Source organism: Panulirus ornatus, chromosome 22 (genome assembly GCF_036320965.1).
Source record: "Panulirus ornatus isolate Po-2019 chromosome 22, ASM3632096v1, whole genome shotgun sequence".
NCBI classification, from domain to species: Eukaryota; Metazoa; Arthropoda; class Malacostraca; order Decapoda; family Palinuridae; genus Panulirus; species Panulirus ornatus.
The window spans coordinates 6,742,442-6,754,781 of record NC_092245.1 but is presented as its reverse complement, the minus strand read 5'-3'; the positions used below and the strand labels follow the sequence as shown (position 1 = coordinate 6,754,781).

The following is a 12,340-nucleotide window of genomic DNA, read 5'->3' as shown; positions in this document are numbered from 1 at the left end:
GCACTTTTGTGTAATAATCACATCATCAGGGGAGACACGAGAGAAATATAACAGTCAGTTGATATACATTGAAGAGACAAAGCTAGGACGCCATTTGGTAAACGTGATTGTCCAAAACATACAACAAGCGTTCATAAACTTATCATTTTACAAATCTTATCAACAATAAAGTTATCTAATTTGTATAGACCATCACTAATATTAAGATTATAATTCTTTGTGTATTTAATAATAGAAGATTCAGTGATATTTCTCTTGGTAATAGAGTTAATAACTGAAATGGCATTACTCCAGTCAATGCAATGATCATAGTTTTTATACTATATTTATGTTGCTTAAGTCTAACAGAAAGATCCTTACCAGTCTGACCAACATAAAATTTATCACAGTTTCCACAAGGCACTTTATAGATGCATCCAAGAGAATTTTCTGGTGAATTCCTGATTTAAGATATTCTTTATAGTATTGTTGTTGCTAAAAGCAACATATACATGAAAGGATTTAAAGCAACATAGGAAGCAAAGGAAGCAAGGGAAGGAGTAGCAGTACTCCTGAAACAGGAGTTGTGGGAGTATGTGATAGAATGTAAGAAAGTAAATTCTCGATTAATATGGGTAAAACTGAAAGTTGATGGAGAGAGATGGGTGATTATTGGTGCACATGCACCTGGGCATGAGAAGAAAGATCATGAGAGGCAAGTGTTTTGGGAGCTGCTGAATGAGTGTGTTAGTACTTTTGATGCACGCGACCGGGTTATAGTGATGGGTGATTTGAATGCAAAGGTGAGTAATGTGGCAGTTGAGGGAATAATTGGTATACATGGGGTGTTCAGTGTTGTAAATGGAAATGGTGAAGAGCTTGTAGATTTATGTGCTGAAAAAGGACTGGTGATTGGGAATACCTGGTTTAAAAAGCGAGATATACATAAGCATACGTATGTAAGTAGGAGAGATGGCCAGAGAGCGTTATTGGATTACGTGTTAATTGACAGGCGCGCGAAAGAGAGACTTTTGGATGTAAATGTGCTGAGAGGTGCAACTGGAGGGATGTCTGATCATTATCTTGTGGAGGCTAAGGTGAAGATTTGTAGGGGTTTTCAGAAAAGAAGAGTGAAGGTTGGGGTGAAGAGGGTGGTGAGAGTAAGTGAGCTTGGGAAGGAGACTTGTGTGAGGAAGTACCAGGAGAGACTGAGTACAGAATGGAAAAAGGTGAGAACAATGGAAGTAAGGGGAGTGGGGGAGGAATGGGATGTATTTAGGGAATTGGTGATGGATTGCGCAAAGGATGCTTGTGGCATGAGAATCGTGGGAGGTGGGTTGATTAGAAAGGGTGGTGAGTGGTGGGATGAAAAAGTAAGATTATTAGTGAAAGAGAAGAGAGAGGCATTTGGACGATTTTTGCGGGAAAAAAATGCAATTGAGTGGGAGATGTATAAAAGAAAGAGGCAGGAGGTCAAGAGAAAGGTGCAAGAGGTGAAAAAGAGGGCACATGAGAGTTGGGGTGAGAGAGTATCATTAAATTTTAGGGAGAATAAAAAGATGTTCTGGAAGGAGGTAAATAAAGTGCATAAGACAATGGAGCAAATGGGAACTTCAGTGAAGGGCGCTAATGGGGAGGTGATAACAAGTAGTGGTGATGTGAGAAGGAGATGGAGTGAGTATTTTTAAGGTTTGTTGAATGTGTTTGATGATAGAGTGGCAGATATAGGGTGTCTTGGTCGAGGTGGTGTGCAAAGTGAGAGGGTTGGGGAAAATGATTTGGTAAACAAAGAAGAGGTAGTAAAAGCTTTGCGGAAGATGAAAGCCGGCAAGGCAGCAGGTTTGGATGGTATTGCAGTGGAATTTATTAAAAAAGGGGGTGACTGTATTGTTGACTAGTTGGTAAGGTTATTTAATGTATGTATGACTCATGGTGAGGTGCCTGAGGATTGGCGGAATGCGTGCATAATGCCATTGTCCAAAGGCAAAGTGGATAAGAGTTAGTGCTCAAATTACAGAGGTATAAGTTTGTTGAGTATTCCTGGTAAATTATATGGGAGGGTGTTGATTGAGAGGGTGAAGGCATGTACAGAGCATCAGATTGGGGAAGAGCAGTGTGGTTTCAGAAGTGGTAGAGGATGTGTGGATCAGGTGTTTGCTTTGAAGAATATATGTGAGAAATACTTAGAAAAGCAAATGGATTTGTATGTAGCATTTATGGATCTGGAGAAGGCATATGATAGAGTTGATAGAGATGCTCTGTGGAAGGTATTAAGAATATATGGTGTGGGTGGCAAGTTGTTAGAAGCAGTGAAAAGTTTTTATCGAGGATGTAAGGCATGTGTACGTGTAGGAAGAGAGGAAAGTGATTGGTTCTCAGTGAATGTAGGTTTGCGGCAGGGATGTGTGATGTCTCCATGGTTGTTTAATTTGTTTATGGATGGGGTTGTTAGAGAGGTGAATGCAAGAGTTTTGGAAAGAGGGGCAAGAATGAAGTCTGTAGTGGATAAGAGAGCTTGGGAAGTGAGTCAGTTGTTGTTTGCTGATGATACAGCGCTGGTGGCTGATTCATGTGAGAAACTGCAGAAGCTGGTGACTGAGTTTGGTAAAGTGTGTGAAAGAAGGAAGTTAAGAGTAAATGTGAATAAGAGCAAGGTTATTAGGTACAGTAGGGTTGAGGGTCAAGTCAATTGGGAGGTAAGTCTGAATGGAGAAAAACTGGAGGAAGTAAAGTGTTTTAGATATCTGGGAGTGGATCTGGCAGCGAATGGAACCATGGAAGCGGAAGTGAATCATAGGGTGGGGGAGGGGGTGCAAATCCTGGGAGCCTTGAAGAATGTGTGGAAGTCGAGAACATTATCTCCGAAAGCAAAAATGGGTATGTTTGAAGGAATAGTGGTTCCAACAATGTTGTATGGTTGCGAGGCGTGGGCTATGGATAGAGTTGCGTGCAGGAGGGTGGATGTGCTGGAAATGAGATGTTTGAGGACAATGTGTGGTGTGAGGTGGTTTGATCGAGTAAGTAATGTAAGGGTAAGAGAGATGTGTGGAAATAAAAAGAGCGTGGTTGAGAGAGCAGAAGAGGGTGTTTTGAAATGGTTTGGGCACATGGAGAGAATGAGTGAGGAAAGATTGACCAAGAGGATATATGTGTCGGAGGTGGAGGGAACGAGGAGAAGTGGGAGACCAAATTGGAGGTGGAAAGATGGAGTGAAAAAGATTTTGAGTGATCAGGGCCTGAATATGCAGGAGGGTGAAAGGAGGGCAAGGAATAGAGTGAATTGGATCGATGTGGTATACCGGGGTTGACGTGCTGTCAGTGGATTGAATCAGGGCATGTGAAGCATCTGGGGTAAACCATGGAAAGCTGTGTGGGGCCTAGATGTGGAAAGGGAGCTGTGGTTTCGGGCATTATTGCATGACAGCTAGAGACTGAGTGTGAATGAATGAGGCCTTTGTTTTCTTTTCCTAGCGCTACCCCGCACACACGAGGGGGGAGGGGGACGGTATTCCATGTGTGGCGAGGTGGCGATGGGAATGAATAAAGGCAGACAGTGTGAATTGTGTGCATGAGTATATATGTATGTGTCTGTGTGTGTATATATATGTGTACATTGAGATGTATAGGTATATATATTTGCGTATGTGGACGTGTGTGTATATACATGTGTATGGGGGTGTGTTTGGCCATTTCTTTCGTCTGTTTCCTTGCGCTACCTCGCAAACGTGGGAGACAGCGACAAAGCAAAATAAAATAAATAAATAAATAGGAAGCAAAGTGAAATTATTATAAAAAGGGAGAACTAAAAGATTCTTGACACCAAGGATGTTTTAGCTCTCCATTTTAATAGTAATTTCACTTTGCCTCCTATGTTGCTTAAATCCTTTAATGTAAATGTTGCCTTAGCAACAATAATACGATAAAGAATATCTTAAATCAGGAATTCACCAGAAAATTCTCTTGGATGCATCTATAAAGTGCCTTGTGGAAACTGTGATAGATTTTATGTTGGTCAGACTAGTAAGGATCTTTCTGTTAGACTTAAGCAACATAAATATAGTATAAGAACGGGACAAGAATCAAATGCCTTGTTTAATGATGTTAAAAACTATGATCATTGTATTGACTGGAGTAACGCCATCTCAGTTATTAACTCTATCTCTATTACCAAGAGAAATATCATTGAATCTTCTATTATTAAATACACAGAGTATTATAATATTAATATTAGGGATGGTCTATACAAATTAGATAACTTTATTGTTGATTAGATTTGTAAAATGATAAGTTTATGAACGCTCGTCGTATGTTTTGGATAATCACATGTTTACCAAATGGTGTCCTAGCTTCGTCTCTTCAATGTATATCAACTGACTGTTATATTTCTCTCTTGTGTCTCCCCTGATGATGTGATTATTACACGAAAGCGCACATGGGAACTTTTCGTGTTTCATTTTCCCCGTGGACTCATAGGAATATCTTGATCACGCGCAAAATTATGATCCTTTCCAATAATACGTATACATATAACATATAGATATATATACATATACATGTGATCGGGGCCTGAACATGCAGGAGGGTGAAAGGCGTGCAAGGAATAGAGTGAATTGGAACAGTGTGGTATACCGGGGTCAACGTGCTGTCAATGGATTGAACCAGGGCATGTGAAGCGTCTGGAGTAAACCATGGAAAGTGTGTGGGGCCTGGATGTGGAAAGGGAGCTGTGGTTTCGGTGCATTATTACATGACAGCTAGAGACTGAGTGTGAACGAATGGGGCCTTTGTTGTCTTTTCCTAGCACTACCTCACACACATGAGGGGGGAGGGGGTTGTTATTCCATGTGTGGCGAGATGGCGATGGGAACAAATAAAGGCAGACAGTATGAATTATGTACATGTGTATATATGTATGTGTCTGTGTGTGTATATATATGTGTACATTGAAATGTATAGGTATGTATATTTGCGTGTGTGGACGTGTATGTATGTACATTCGTATGTGGGCGGGTTGGGCCATTCTTTCGTCTGTTTCCTTGCGCTGCCTCGCTAACGTGGGAGACAGCGACAAAGCAAAATAATAATATAAAAAAAACATATACATATGCATACACAGACTTATACACATGTGCGTATTCATACTTGCTTACCTTCATCCATTCTTGGCGCTACCCCGCCCCACAGGAAGCAGCATCACTACTCCCTGCTTCAGTGAGGTATCACCAGGAAAACACAAAAAAAAAAAAGGCCACATTCGTTCACACTCAGTCTCTAGCAGTCATGTGTAATGCACCAAAACCACAGCTCCCTATACATATTCAGGCCCCACAAACCTTTCCATGGTTTACCCCAGAACGTTTCACATGCCTTGGTTCAGTCCATTGACAGCACATTGACCCTGGTGTACCACATACTTCCAGTTCACTCTGTTCCTTGCACACTTCTCGCCCTCCTGTATGTTCAAGCCCTGATCACTCAGAATCATTTTCACTCCATCCCTCCACCTCCAATTTGGTGTCCTGCTTCTCCTTGCTCCCTCCACCTCCAGTGTGGTGTCCCACTTCTCCTTGCTCCCTCCACCTCTAACACATATATCCTCTTTGCCAACCTTTCCTTTCTCATTCTCTCTTTATGTCCAAACCATTTCAACACACCTGCTTCTGCTCTCTCAACCACACTCTTTTTATTTCCACACATCTCACTTACCCTTTCATTACATACTTGATCAAACCACCTCACACCACTTATTGTCCTCAAACATTTCATTTCCAACACATCCACCCTCCTCCGTACAACCTTATCAATAGTCCATGCCTCACAACGATATGATATTGTTGCAACTACTATTCCCTCAAACATATCCATTTTTGCTCTCCGAGATAATCTCTCCACATATTCTTCATGACTCCCAGAACCTTCACTCCTTTCCCCACCCTGTAACTCACTTCCACTTCCATGATTCCATTTGCTGTTAAGTCCAAAGAAAGATATCTAAAACACTTTCTTCTCTTCCACCAATTTTTTCTCCATTCAAAGTTACATCCCAGTTAACTTATTTCTCAACCCTACTGAACCTATTAACCTTGCTCTTATTCGCATTTACTCTCAAATTTTTCCTTTCACACACTTTTCCAAACTTAGTCACCAACTTCTGCAGTTTCTCATTTGAATCAGCCACCAGGGCTGTATCATCAGTAAACAGCAACTGACTCGCTTCCCAGGCCCTCTCATCCACAACAGACTGCATACTCACCCCTCTCTCCAAGACTCTTGCATTTACATCCCTAACCACTCCATCCATAAACAAATTAAACAACCTTTGAGACATCACACACTCCTGCTGCAGACCAACTTTCACTGGGAACCAGTCACTCTCTTCTCTTCCTACTCATACACCTGCCTTACATCCTTAATAAGAACTGCTTCTAGCAGCTTTCCTCCCTCACCATATACTCTTAACACCTTCCACAAAGCATTTCTATCAACCCTATCATATGCCTTCTCCAGATCCATAAATGCTAGATACAAATCCATCTGTTTTCTAGATATTTCTCATACACATTCTTCAAAGCAAACACCTGATCCACACATCCTCTACCATTTTAGAAACCATACTGCTCCTCCCCAGTTTTCCTCAATATTATTGGCACTTCATTATTGCAAAGCAAGTTTTGTTGAGATGTGTACCACTGCTAGTTTGTAAGTGCTTACTTTATGTATCAGTTTGTAATGTTTTTGGTGTAACACATCTTTTTATACATGTTTATTTGTGTATGATTATTGTAAAATATTATGAAAGTAGGGATGAGAGAGTATTATTAACTTTAGGGAGGATAAAAAGATGTTTGGGATGGAGGTAAATAATGTGCAAAAGACAAAGAGATAACATTATCTTAGAGAGCATTACTGGTCATATTAAATGGTTGCAAGGCATGGGCTGTAGTTGGATTGTGTGGAGGAGGGTGGATGTATTGAAAATGAAATGTTTTAGGACAATATGTGGTGTGAGGTGGTTTGATCAAGTAATTAAAGAAGGGTAAGAGAGATGTGTGGAAACAGTAAGAGTGGTTGAGAGAGGAGAAGAGGGCATATTGAAATGGTTATGACATATGGAGAGCATGGTTGAAGAAAAGTTCACAAAGAGGTTATATGTGTCAGAAGTGGAGAGAACAAGGAGAACCAGGGGGAAAAAATTCACAAAAAGGTTATATGTGTCAGAAGTGGAAGGAAAAAGGAGAACCTGGAGAGCAAATTGGAGATGGAAGGATAGTGTGAGAAAGATTTTGAGTGATCGGTGCCTGATCATGCAGGATGGTGAAAGGCGTGCAAGGAATAGAGTAAATTGGAATGTTGTGGTATACAGGGGTCAACATGCTCTGGTTCAATCCATTGACAGCACATCGACCCTGGTATACCACATTGTTCCAATTCACTCTATTCCTTGCACGCCTTTCACCCTCCTGTATTTTCAGGCCCATCGCTCAAAATCTTTTTCACTCCATCCTTCCAACTCCACTTTGGTCTCCCACTTCTCGTTCCCTCCACCTCTGACACATATATCCTCTTTGTCAATCTTTCCTCACTCATTCTCTCCATATGACCAAACCATTTCAATACACCCTTTTCTGCTCTCTGAACCACACTCTTCTTCTTACCACACATCTCTCTTACCCTTTCATTACTTACTCGATCAAACCACCTCACACCACACATTATCCTCGAACACTCATTTCCAACACATCCACCCTCCTCCGCACAACCTTATCTATAGCCTATGCCTCGCAACCATATAACATTGTTGGAACCACTATTTGTTCAAACATACCCATTTTTGCTCTGAAATAACACCCATACAGGCACATATACATACATATACATATCAACACGTACATACGTAGACATACATATATACACTTGTACATATTCATACTTGCTTGCCTTCATCCATTCTTGTCACTACCCTGCCACACAGGAATTAGCTTCCACCCATTCAGCGAGGTCTGTATGTATATGTATATATATAAAGATGCTCCCGACATACATCCAAGTTCTGCTTTGACTGACTGGTCAGATCTTGAAATAGACGTAAGTCGGATGTTTCTCAGCATGGCATGTAGAATTCGTATACCTGTACAGTATATTTTTTATCCTACTTAATTTCTATCATGATTATCTTGTTTTTTATTCACCAGCTTTATTATATGATTCTGAAGTTTCTTTTTACTTTTTGTTTATAATTCTAGTTCATGAACGTAAGTAACGTAAGGGTAAGAGAGATGTGTGGAAATAAAAAGAGCGTGGTCGAGAGAGCAGAAGAGGGTGTTTTGAAATGGTTTGGGCACATGGAGAGAATGAGTGAGGAGAGATTGACCAAGAGGATATATGTGTCGGAGGTGGAGGGAACGAGGAGAAGAGGGAGACCAAATTGGAGGTGGAAAGATGGAGTGAAAAAGATTTTGTGTGATCGGGGCCTGAACATGCAGGAGGGTGAAAGGAGGGCAAGAAATAGAGTGAATTGGAGTCATGTGGTATACAGGGGTTGACGTGCTGTCAGTGGATTGAAGCAAGGCATGTGAAGCGTCTGGGGTAAACCATGGAAAGCTGTGTAGGTATGTATATTTGCGTGTCTGGACGTGTGTATGTACATGTGTATGGGGGGGGGGGTTGGGCCATTTCTTTCGTCTGTTTCCTTGCGCTACCTCGCAAACGCGGGAGACAGCGACAAAGTATAAAAAAAAAAAAAAAAAAAAAAAAAAAAAAAAAAAAAAAAAAAAAAGTTCATGAATTGATTCATCCAAACTTACAAGAACTTTTCAGCAGCTCATGTGTCAGCATTTGCTACTTCACCTTTGACTTGGACATTGTGCAAGTTATACCTTCTTTTAAATCTGTTAAACTAACCATGACTTGCTGTGAATTTCTCGCTTGATGTAATCCTCTCCCTCTCGCTCCCTCAAAGTTTCAAAAAGACTTCTATCCTTTGCCAGCATTGTTAGTATGCTCAGTGTTGCACGTTTTTTTAATTTGATCTTCCATCCACAGTATCAACAACTTTTCCATTTCATGGATGGGCCCTTGTTGTTTCTTTGTTATTATCATAGACTGAACCTTTCACTGGGTACTAATTTTTTTCTCTGTCCTTTAGAATTTTGGAGACCATCAAACTGGACAACTGTAGATCACGTGCAATCACGTTAATGTTCTTTCCTCCTTCACATTGGATGATTACCCCTATTTTCAGTCCAGATTGAGCATCTTCCTTGGCTTCTTGCCAGATCTATCAACATGTGATGGGTTTTTCCTCTTGCTCGTTATCTTCTTTGAGGTTTAATACAAAAATGGTTTAATCCAGCATGAAAATGTAATAGATTCACTTGAATAACATGCAATTACTAAATGGTAACAGAGAGATGCTGTAATGTACACAATGCCAGGATCGTCTGACATTCACTGTTGTGTACACGCAGCCATAAACACTGATGGACATATGACCAGGTGTAATTTAAATATTTACATATTTTAGTTATGTTTTTCGGTCATAAGTCACATAGGTCGTAAATCGGGAGCATCTGTATATATGTATATGTACGTGTATTTGTGTATATTTATGAATGTGTGTATTCCTTATATTCCAAGGGGAAATGGAACAATAAGTGCCAGTTGATAAACAAGGAAGAGACGTAACTAGGATGCCATTTGGTAAACAAATGACTAACAGAATGGAGGCTGGGTGCATTCAAGTGTGGCAACATGTGTATCATAATATTTATTATGTGGACAGGAAAGGGAAGTTTACAAATTTTATCAACAATAAAGCTATGCAATTTGTATGGACCTTCATTAACATTAATGTTACAATTCTTTTTGTATTTAGTAATAGAAGATTGTGATATTTTTTTTGGTACAGGAGTTGGAGTTGATAACTGAGATGGCATTACTCTAGTCAATACAGTGATCATAGTTTTTAACATGATTAAACAAGGTATTTGATTCTTGTCCTATTCATATACTATACTTATGTAGCTTGTTTGCCCAACATAGAATATATCACAATTTTTACATAGGACTCTATAAACACAGCCTGCAGAACTTTCTGGTGAGTTTCTGATTAAGATATTCTTTCTAGTAATGTTGTTGCTGAAGGCAACATTTACATTAAAGGATTTAAGCAACATGGGAAGTAAAGTAGAATTATTACTATCATGGGGAGGTTCGGGTTTAACTGTATAAAATTATTTCTTCGCCATCATAAGGGATTTATCAATGAAAGATCTAGGATACTTTAACTTAGATCCAGTAGAGTATATCTTATCAAACTCTTCATCAATATACTCTGGACTGCATATATGTAATGCCCTAGGGAACATCGACTGGAATTATGATAATTTAATTCTGCCATGTTGAGCTGAGTAATAATGGATATATGAGTTGAGGGTATAATTGGTGTACATGGGGTGTTCAGTGCTATAAATGGAAATGTTGAAGAGCTTGTAGATTTGTGTGCTGAAAAAGGACTGGTGATTGGGAATACCTGGTTTAAAATGAGAGATATACATAATTATACGTATGTAAGTAGGAGAGATGGTCAGAGAGCAATATTAGATTACGTGTTAATTGATAGGCACGTGAAAGAGAGACTTTTGGATGCTAATGTGCTGAGAGGGGCAACTGGAGGGATGTCTGATGATTATCTTGTGGAGGCGAAGGTGAAGAGAATGTTGGAGTGAAGAGAGTGGTGAGAGTAAATGAGCTTGGAAAGGAGACTTGTGTGAGGAAGTATCAGGAGAGATTGAGTGCAGAATGGAAAAAGGTGAGAGCAAATGACGTAAGGGGAGTGAACGAGGAATGGGATGTATTTAGGGAAGCATTGGCTTGCGCAAAAGATGCTTGTGGCATGAGAAATGTGGGAGGTGGGCATATATATTAGAAAGGGTAGTGAGTGATGGGATGAAGAAGTAAGATTGTTAGTCAAAGAGAAGAGAGAGGCATTTGGACAGTTTTTGCAGGGAGGTAGTGCAAATGACTGGGAGATGTATAGAAGAAAGAGGCAAGAGGTCAAGAAAAAGGTGCAAGAGGTGAGAAAGAGGGCAGATGAGAGTTGGGCGAGAGTATCATTAGATTTTAGTGAGAATAAAAAGAAGGAACAGAGAAAGAGGCCAGGTGAGGATATTCCCTCAAAGGCTCAGTCCTCTGTTCTTAACGCTACCTCGCTAACACGGGAAATGGCGAATAGTTTGAAAGAAAGAAAAAAAGGTGTTTTGGAAGGAGGTAAATAATGTGCGTAAGACAAGAGAACAAATGGGAACATCGGTTAAGGGGGCATATGGGGAGGTAATAACAAGTAGTGGTGAAGTGAGAGGGAGATGGAGTGAGTATTTTGAAGGTTTGTTGAATGTGTTTGATGATAGAGTGGCAGACATAGGGTGTTTTGGTTGAGGTGGTGTGCGAAGTGAGAGGGTCAAGGAGAATGATTTGGTAAACAGAGAAAAGGTAGTGAAAGCTTTGTGGAAGATGAAAGCTGGCAAGCCGGCTGGTTTGGATGGTATTGCTGTGGAATTGATTAAAAATGGGGTGACTGTGTTGTTGACTGGTTGGTGAGGATATTCAATGTATGTATGGTTCATGGTGAAGTGCCTGAGGATTGGCAGAATGCATGCATAGTGCCATTGTACAAAGGCAAAGGGGATAAAGGTGGGTGTTCAAATTACAGAGGTATGTTTGTTGAGTATTCCTGGGAAATTATATGGGAGGGTATTGATTGAGAGGGTGAAGGCATGTACAGAGCATCAGATTGGGGAAGAGCACTGTGGTTTCAAAAGTGGTAGAGGATGTGTGGATCAGGTGTTTGCTTTGACGAATGTACATGAGAAATACTTAGAAAAACATATGGATTTGTATGTAGCATTTATGGATCTGGAGAAGGCATATGATAGAGTTGATAAAGATGCTCTGTGGAAGGTGTTAAGAGTATATGGTGTGGGAGGTAAGTTGCTAGAAGCAGTGAAAAGTTTTTATCGAGGATGTAAGGCATGTGTACAAGTAGGAAGAGAGGAAAGTGATTGTTTCTTAGTGAATGTCAGTTTGCGGCAGGGGTGCATAATGTCTCCATGATTGTTTGATTCGTTTATGGATAGGGCTGTTAGGGAGGTGAATGCAAGAGTTTTTGAGAGAGGAGCAGGTATGCAGTCTGTTGTGGATGAGAGGGCTTGGGAAGTGAGTTAGCTGATTTGGGTGAGAAATTACAGAAACTGGTGACTGAGTTTGGCAAAGTGTGTGAAAGAAGAAAGCTGAGATTAAATGTAAATAAGAGCAAGGTTAATAGGTACCGCAGGGTTGAGAGACAAATCAATTGGGAGGTAAG

The 12,340-nt window shown here is 40.3% G+C and overlaps 1 protein-coding gene across 1 annotated transcript in view; it reads left to right on the top strand.

The window, feature by feature from the left end:
* Window positions 1–12,340, top strand: part of JMJD6 (Bifunctional arginine demethylase and lysyl-hydroxylase PSR) — a 122,700-nt gene that overhangs the window by 62,518 nt on the left and 47,842 nt on the right. The gene's annotated exons all lie outside the window — the stretch shown is intronic.